A 9,173-nucleotide genomic window follows, 5' to 3' on the forward strand; every position below is an offset into this window, starting at 1 on the left:
CCCGCTGTCCTCTGCCGCTCCTTCACAGCTGCCCACTGCCAAGCGCTTTGCATACACGCTGCCTCCTTTAGTTGCTCTCTTCTCTTGCGAGGCAAGAATTATTTCCACGTTACAAGTGAAGGCACTGGTTCCAGGAACTTGACTTGCCCAAGGTCACGTCTGAAACGTGCCAATGCCGGATTTGAACCCGGGTGGGGGTCTGGCCCCTGTACCCGCCCCGGGCAGGTGTGGAGAAGGGCTGGCAAAGGCCTCTGAGCTGCCCGGAGCGCCCTCTCCTTAAAAGGTGTGCTGCGGGGCGAGGTGCGATGGTGCCGCCTCAGCTGGCTTCTCCGCCTGTGAGGCTGGACGCGGCATGAGTCACTGGCTGTGAGTGCAGGATCCTCAGGGTGATCCCGGCTGACTAATTCCACGGCGCTGATCTCACCAGGACACCGCTGCCTCTGCATCGTCGGCCCCACCGTTGCCCTCTGGGTGCCTCGGGCTCCTGGGCCTGTGGAAGAGGGGTTGGCAGTGCAGCTGTGGGGCCTGGCAGCTCTGCTGGGGTCAAGGGGACACCCCCCTCCCCTCTGAAGCACAGATATGTGCAAAGCCCAGGAAAGGGGGCACAGCCACGGGCTCCCCCTCAGCCCCGAGACGTCCTGGGGTGTGGCTTCTGTATGCTTATTCTCGTAATACCAAGTCTATCCAGTTGATCCGGAGGCGGGGGGGTGGGGGGTGGGGAGCAGAGGTGGAAGCTTCAGTTTGTAGAGTTTATGTTCTCTCCTGTGACCCCTACAGCTCCCCTGCCAGGCAGTTCTCCCCATTACACAGATGAGGAAACAGCGCTGAGTGACATCAGCGGAATGGCCGAGACCCTGTTCCGGATGGGAATGCTCACTACCAAAGAGCCTTAGCAGGTCTTAGAAACATTTGGATGGAAGAATGGTGGTCACTACTGTGGGTTCCCTCTACGCCGATGAACATGGGAGGGAAACTGACCACAGCCCCAAGAAGCTCACGCCCTAAGACAACAGAGCAAAGGGCAGCAGGTCACCCTAAACGAATGTCAGAGTGCGAGGGGGCCTGGGGTAACTTCTAGGCTCTCAGAAGGGCACAGGGAGGCGGAGGCTTGCCCAGGTTGCAGAATGTTTGTGACGAGGACCTGAAGCCGAGTGCCCTGACTTCAGCCAACCCTGAAATGAAGACGAGTCACGGCCTTTTCTTCCCTGGGCTCCAGGAGCGGGAGCGAGGAGGGCAGCCGTGTCTCTGAGAAGGGCAGTCTCCAGCGTCAGGACCTGAGGTCAAGGGCATGTTATTGGGGCCACGCCAGTGCCCTTCCCAGCACGCCCTGCCTGGGGCTCGGGGCTCGGGGCTCGGGGCCAGCTCAGCCCCTACCCCAGCTGTCTGGCGAAGGCTTCTCTGGAAAGTGAAGGTAGTTTGGCCAGGCTGCCGGAAACCCCTAATGTTCAGCCCCTGGGCTGAGAGGGTCCAGAGAACAATGTCGGCGGAGGGCAGGATGCTGCGGACAAGCCAGGCTTCCAGGCATGCTGCCGCAGTTCCTCTCCGCTGCCTGGAACACCGGCTGCAGGCGTGACCCTGAACCCCAGTCCCCAGGCTGGCTTCCATGTCTCTGCCGGAAATCTGGGAGCCTCCCCTCTTCAGCCACCTCCTGACAGCCTTTTGGAAGCTGGGGGCCACCATCAGTCAGTCCACAGTGGTGTAAGTAGGGCCAGAAGAATCATATCTGGGTTCAGACCCTGAACTTGCCACCCACCAGTGGTGGGCATCACCATTCTGAGGCTCAGTTGTCACATCAGCAAAATGGGGATGATGGTGGCTGGCGCTCGCTGAGTGTGTTTCACCCGTGCCATCTCACCGAGCCCTCACAGCCACCCAAGGAGGTAGGGGCTATCATTATCACCATTTTACAGATGAGGAAACTGAGGCCAAGAGAGCTTAAGTAACTCGGCATGAACAGGTGTCAGAGCTCAGACCTGAACTCAGATGTGTTTGATTCCAAAGTCTCTGTGTTCTTACCCATTAGCTGTACCATTTTGTCTTTGGGGCAAAGTTTTCCACCATTTTGAGCCCCGATTGCACCATCTGCAAAGTGGGGCTAATAACAGTCACCACGGAATGAGGTCATCCTGAGGATTAGACCTGCTGCTATACCCAGCAGGCTCTTGAGAAATGTCCTTTGCTTTGCTTTTCCCCTCCCCCCAGCTTCCCCCAACTCTAAGCTACATCTTAAACAGGAAACACCAGATTTCCCGAGATAAGAACGCCAGCACCTCACAATGGGAGGGGCCGGTCGCGGTGCCAGGCTGTGGGTCTTGTATTTATTTGGCTCTGTGTCCTGGCTCTGACCCCCACCTCCACCCCCTCCTGCTCTAGAGCTCGGCTCAGTGGTGCCTGTGGCTCCGGCAGCCTGGGGAGCTAGGTGGTGACCTCACCCTTGGAGAATGCCCACTGGAATTCACCCTGAGTCTGGTCCCCTGTTCTCCATGCCTCCCGGCCACGTCTGACTGGCCTCTCGCTCAGCCTCTGAGCCAGCTGTCCCCACACAGCCACGGATGGGAGCACCTTTTGTGAGCAAGGGTGCCACTGTTACACAGTTGCTGATTTCTGACTGAGCTGGTTCCCCACCTTTAGCCGGCATCCCGGCTGCCCACAGGCAAGTAGCTGTCCGTCTGTGGTCCGCTGCGTGTCTCAGCATCTGGCAAGCAGGCAATCCGGCATCGGTTCCTTTGTGTCCCACCCTGCCAGGTGTGCCACCCACATCTAAGCCCCCAGCGCCCACCTGAGGTAGCAACTCTTGTTACCATTTCACATATGAGGAAACTGAGGCCCAGAGAGGTGGTGTGATGTGCCCAGGACACACCCTGGGAAAGGAGGGTGCGGTGGCCCGACCCAACCCCTCTACCTCTCCCTTTGCCACTGTGCTACCCCCAGGGGGGGTCATAGGACCCCTGTTCTCATGCCAAGAGTGGGGACTTTGGGCGTCTCTTTCATCTACCTCCCCCACCCAGTCCCCGGGCAGGAGGCGGAAGATTGCTTTGCTTAGGATCTACTGCTAAGGCTGGAATATTCTCTCCAGTCCCAGCATGGCAGCTCCACGCCCTAACCTCAGCCAGCCAGTGTGTGTGGATGCCTCTCTGGGCTGCCTGGTGCTAGGAGTTAGAAGTCAAAGCAGAGGAGGACACAGCCCCCGCCCTCAAGAAGCTTACAGCAAGCACAGGGATACAATGTAGCCAACCCCCCCCCAAGAAGCTTACAGCAAGCACATGGATACAATGTAAAGTATAAACGCCACAGTAGAAACAAGTAACATATACCGTCTCCAAGATAAAGCACAGAATGATCGGAAGCCCTGAAAAGGAGCAAATCTGCAGGGCTGTCAGGTAAAGCATTGAGAGGAAGTGAGGTTCAAGAAAGGTTTTGTTGGGACTTCCCTGGTGGTCCAGTGGGTCAGACTCTGTGTTTCCAATGCAGCGGGCCTGGGTTCGATCCCTGGTCAGGGAACTAGAGCCCGCATGCATGCCACAACTAAGATTCCACATGCAACAACTAAGAGTCTGCATGCCACAACTAAAGGTCCCACATGCCACAACTACAGATCCCGCATGCTGCAATGAAGATCCCACATGCAGCAACTAAGACCTGGAGCAGCCTAAGTAAATGAATAAATAAATAAATGGTTTCGTTTAGGAGAATTGAATAGGAGTTAGCCCGAGAGGCAAGCAGTAGGAAGAGCATTCCAGGCAGAGGGAACAGCATGTGCAAAGGCACAGAGGTGGGAAAGTACATGATCTATCTGTCCAAGGAGGAAAGCTGGGGATGGAAGGGGCTGAGTGGGGCCCCACCAAGGGGGATGGAGCCAGGCTTTGAATGGGGTCTTGGAGTCACATAGACCTGGTTCCAATCCTAGCCCTCCCCCTCACTAGCCAAGCCTCAGTTTTCTTCATCTCTGAAATGGGAGGATAGTACATAACCTCCTCATGGTTGAGAGACTGACATGCGATAATAAATGTAATGTTAGAACATAGAGCTGTTACGTGGTAAGTATCATGTTAAAATTTTCTAGGCATGTGCATTAGCGTGCTAGGGCTGCGTAACAAAGTACCGCAGACTGGGTAGATTAAACAACATAAACTTATTTCTCACAGTTCTGGAGGTGAGAAGTCCAAGATCAAGGTGTCAGCAGGGGTGTTTCCTGGGGCCTCTCTCCTTGGCTTGCAGACGGCTGCCTTCTCACTGTGTCCTCCCAAGGTCTTTCTTCTGTGTGTGCATCCCTCATGTCTGTTTGTGTATCCCAATTTTCTTTTCTTATAAGGCTACCAGTCATATTGGATCAGATCATTTTAACGTAATTACCTCTATAAAGGCTGCATCTCCAACTACAGTCACATTCTTTTTTTTTTTTCCTGTGCTAGAGAAAATCACATCCTAAGGTCCTGGGAGTTAGGGCCTCAACAGATGAATTTGGGGAGACACAACTCAGCCCATAACAGCCTGTTTTATGTAGTTTAACAGTAGTGACTAACACCGAGGGGTTCTAGACACTGTTGCAAACACTCTGTGTATTAACTCCTTCAGTGCTCGCATAATCCCAGGAGGTAGGTCCTATTATGAGCTCCAGTTTATGGACGAGGAAACTGAAGCACAGAGGGCTTCAGTTACAGCCTCAGGTCACACAGCTGGGAAGGGGCAGAACCAGGAGGTAAACCAGACAATCTGACTCCCGTGTCCCTTGCTCTCCTCCTGTACAGCCTTCCCACCACCCCACAGCTGCGGCTCTCTGCATTCCCATGACCATCCTTTAGTGTATCCCCAGCCAGGGGACGTCACTCAGCGAGGGTCACACCCTTAACCTTTCCCCCATGGTCCAATATTTAGGGAGTTTTCAGTTAATTTTTTTATCCATTATAAATAAGGCCAGAATGAACATGTGTGGACACAGAGCTTATTTCTTCCTTTAAATTTTATAGATGTGGGACTCCCAGGTCAAAGGGAGCATTTTATGGTGGCTGGGAGCTCGGAAGGAGTGTCCCAGGCCTGAAACCTGAGCTGGAGCCCTCCACCGGCACCTCCCACCTGCTGGTTTACTTTGGGGGAGGGGAGGCCGAGCAGCAAGAATGTCATCAGACCTGACCCACCTCCAGCCACCTTTTAGTCTCTGCCTCCTTTGCCTTAGAAAGTTCCACGCCCTGGAACTTCCCTGGTGGCGCATTGGTTAGGAATCCGCCTGCCATTGTAGGGGACACGGGTTCAATCCCTGGTTTGGGAAGATGCCACAGGCCATGGAGCAACTAAGCCCATGCCCACAACTACTGAGCCTGCACTCTAGAGCCCGCGAGCCACAACTACTGAGCCTGCGAGCCACAACTACTGAAGCCCGTGCGCCTAGAGCCCGTGCTCCACAACAAGAGAAGCCACTGCAGTGAGAAGCCCTCGAACCACAACGGAGTAGCCCCTGCTCTCCACAACTAGAGAAAGCCCGCGTGCAGCAACAAAGACCCAGCACAGCCAAAAATAATAAATAAATAAGTTTATTAAAAAGAAAAATTTCCATATCCCAAATTCTGACATTTCTGAGATGCCCCAAGTCCAAAGCAACCTTTTTCTTTTTTTGGTCAGGCTGTGCAGTGTGTGGGATCTTAGTTCCTTGGCCAGGGATCGAACCCGTGCCCCCTGCAATGGGAGTGTGGAGTCTTAACCATTGGACTGCCAGGGAAGTCCCCAAAGCAACCATTTTTATAAGGATCTGGTGATGGTCATGGGTCTGGGGTAGGACCTAGGAGTGTGCATTTTTAAAGCCCTAGTGATTTAGATGCAGAGGATTGTGGACTAGGCTTTGAGAAAACGCAGCTGCAAAGATCACAGCCCTAAGCCCCTCCTGGTTCAGCTCTTTGGGCTGCCTTCCCTGCCCACACCCTTCCCATGGGGCCAGGCACAGAAGAGGACTCTCCCAAGATGAATGAGTGAAGCAACGGATGAAGCGTGTCACCTACTAGGGAGCTGCTCCACGCCAGGCCCTGTGGCTGGTCTGGCCCTCATCCTCATCCCACCACCCAGACTCTATTACAAAGCACCCTCTCTCCTCACCTAGGAGGCCTGGCTGGGCTCCAGCACCTCTGCCACTTCCCATGTGACTTTGGGCACCTCTGTGTCCTTGGGCCACCGAGTACTCCCTCCCCATGAAACAGATGTATTTGTTCCTCTCATGTTATTTCCTGGATTAATCGTTCCCATCTCACAGGGACCCTGTGATGTTGAAATAAGGGAAGGAATCTACTGAGGCTGGACCAGGAGAGGGAGAGGGAGCCAGAGAGGATGGGGGCCTTGCCTGGGGTCAACCAGCAAGAGGAGAGAATCGAGAGCTGGCTCTGGGTTCCCACTGCCAGTTTTTTTTTTTTTAATTTATTTATTTATTTATTTTTGGCTGCGTTGGGTCTTCGTTGCGGTGCGCGGATTTCTCATTGCGGTGGCTTCTCTTGTTGGGAGCACGGGCTCTAGGCACACAGGCTTCAGTAGTTGTGGCACGTGGGCTCAGTAGTTGTGGCTCACGGGCTCAGTAGTTGTGGCTTGCGGGCTCTAGAGCGCAGTCTCCGTAGTTGTGGCGCACGGGCTGAGTTGCTCCACAGCATGTGGGATCTTCCCGGACCAGGGCTCGAAGCCGTGTCCCCTGCATTGGCAGGCGGACCCTCAACCACTGCGCCACCAGGGAAGCCCCCCACTGCCAGTTCTGAGGTTGTTCTTGACTGAGGTTGACAGGGAGGTTGATGGGGAGAGTATTTCTACAGGAAGGGAGCGGGAAAGAGTCCCCCTGGGGGTGCCTTCTCCCTGCCAAGTCCCCCCCAAAAGGCCTTGCCTTCCATGTCCGCATTTGCTGGCCCTGCTGAGTACCACGTGGCCCGGGAGGTAGGGGGGCTTCACGGTGGCTACAGGTGGGGTACCAGCTGCCCAGAGGGCCTGGTGTTCGCTCAGCCTTTGGCCCTGACCACCCAGCCATAGCCAGGCCAACGTCAGGGCTGCGCGTCTCAGGCCACAAGAGTGGGCGTCTCCTCCTCAGCAAGGGGAAGGAGGGCAGGCTGTGTTGAGCCAGCCCTGGCCCTCTGTGTCCCGGCGCTGGCCCCGGGGCCTCTGGGGAACCAGCGGAGAAGCAGCTGCCCTGGACAGTGGCCCAGGAGGATGAGGCCAGCGGGGCAGGAGCTGGGTCTGCTCGGGCTGGGGCAGCCTGGGAAGATGAGTCTCTTTGCACATGTGAGGCCCGGGCCGTGCCGCCACTTGCTCAAGAGGGCTTGACCTCTTCTGGCTCCTCTCTGGGGGCTGCATTTCCCAGCACTCTGCTGGCCCCAAGTCTAACCTCAGGGCGGGAAGGCCCTCAGAGACCAGCTCCCTTCCCCTGCTTAATAGAGGAAACCAGGCCCAGCGAGGGGAAGGGAGGAAGATGGCGTGGGAGCCAGAGGCCAGCTGGGGAGGGGCCAGGTCAGGAGGTTGCCCTTCAGAGACCCTTCTCCAGCTGGCCAGCCACCAGACTGATGCCACAGGTCCACACGTCCCTCTCCCCCGCCAGCCTGAGAGCCCTGAGGAACCTCCTTCTCCAGTCACAGGAGTGGCCATGAGGCTGTCAAAGTGAGCTGAACTCCTAGCCCCAAGTCTGTGCCCTTCTCTTCCCCCCCACCCCAGTTGTGCTGTGAGTTTGAATTTTGGAGAGAGTAAGAAAGAGTAAGAGGGAGACTGATTTTTTTTAGCGGCCCAGGCCCTCTGGACTGGAAGGCGTTGTCTCCTCTTCAGGAAACTCACTAAAAATCTTGGAGACAATGACACAGGCCCAGAGGAGGGCGGAGGTGGGGTTCCTCACAGACTAGGGTTTGGAACTTGATCTGGAATGACCAACCATCCTGGTTTGCCTGAGACTTAAGGGGGTCCCCGGGACACAGGACTTTGAGTGCTAAGAGGGGACGAGTCTTGACTCTGCCTCTCACTGTGTAATTTCACCTCCGCATGCCTCAGAGGTTCACCTGGACACAAGGGGATCAAGAGCCATCCTACATCCCTCCCGGGGTGCCCTGACGCTCCCTGGGGAGGCTGTGGAGGGAAAGTCAGAAGATGCTACATCCCAGCAGATGCGTGGTCTATTTTTTCAATGTGAGTGGTGGCCATTCCGGTGAGGGACCACCTCCACCCCTCCCCCCACCACCTGAAATTCACTCATTCACCCCCGAGAACAGAACATCGGCACCTGTGCCAGGCGCAGGATATGCACGGCGGAGAGAGAAGAGCCCAGCTCTCATGGAACTCGGAGCACGAGCGTGGGTGAACATAGTCAGATGAATTTGTTCAACACACTGTCTTGAGCGCGGTACGGACATTAACTCATTGGACCCTCACAATAACATAGTGAGGTGAGCATTAATTTTTTAATTAATTAATTAATCCTCATTTTGCAGATGAAGAAGTTGAAGCTCAGAAAGATTAAGTAATCAGTAGAGAAGTCGGGGGAGGACATTAAGAGGTACCTTTTTGAAGGATAAGCATATGTCTGAGTGTGTGCAAAGGAAGGGTTTTCTTGGAGGGAAGCACGGAACAGCAATGATGCCTCCAGGGAAATGCATTGACATAAGACAGATTAACAGGAGAAAAACGAACAAAAGCTTAGTAACATGTATACCTTCTGTATACATGGGAGATTCCCAGGAAACTGAGTAACTCTTCTGGCCGGACAGACTGACGACTGGCTGCAACACGGGAGGTGCGTGGCAGGGATGGCGCTGGTGCGGGCCTGGAAGCAGATGTCCTGGTTCTACTACCAGTAGCTGCCGGTCATGGCACTGTACATGCTGGAGCCCTGGGAGCGGACTGTGTTCAATTCCACGCTGGATTCCATGTGGGGATGGCACTATACATGGGATATGTCTTCACGCTTCAGCACATCATGGCGATACTGCACTGCTTTGAAATTGTACAGTGACCAAGATGTGACCGAAACCAAGAGGTTCCTTAAAGAGCCGCCATCTGAAATTGGAATGAGACTGTCAGATGTCATAAGAAACTCTACTAGATGTCAACATAACCAACCCTATGAATATAAAGACTCAGATTCTTGAGTAGAACAGGAAAAGTGTCCTTACTCGTGTGTGTGTTGTGTTCTTTATTTTTCATTTTAAAAGAGGCTCTGGTATAGTAGTTTT

At 54.6% G+C, this 9,173-nt stretch overlaps 1 pseudogene across 1 annotated transcript; it reads left to right on the forward strand.

Annotated features, from left to right (window-relative positions):
• The first annotated feature begins 8,747 nt into the window (after positions 1-8,747).
• On the forward strand, positions 8,748-8,953 carry LOC307194461 (serine palmitoyltransferase small subunit A-like; annotated as a pseudogene). Its single transcript has one exon. The product of its transcript is annotated as a serine palmitoyltransferase small subunit A-like (transcript).
• The last annotated feature ends 220 nt before the right edge of the window (positions 8,954-9,173 follow it).

This window comes from Stenella coeruleoalba (assembly GCF_951394435.1).
Source record: "Stenella coeruleoalba genome assembly, chromosome: 11".
NCBI classification, from domain to species: Eukaryota; Metazoa; Chordata; class Mammalia; order Artiodactyla; family Delphinidae; genus Stenella; species Stenella coeruleoalba.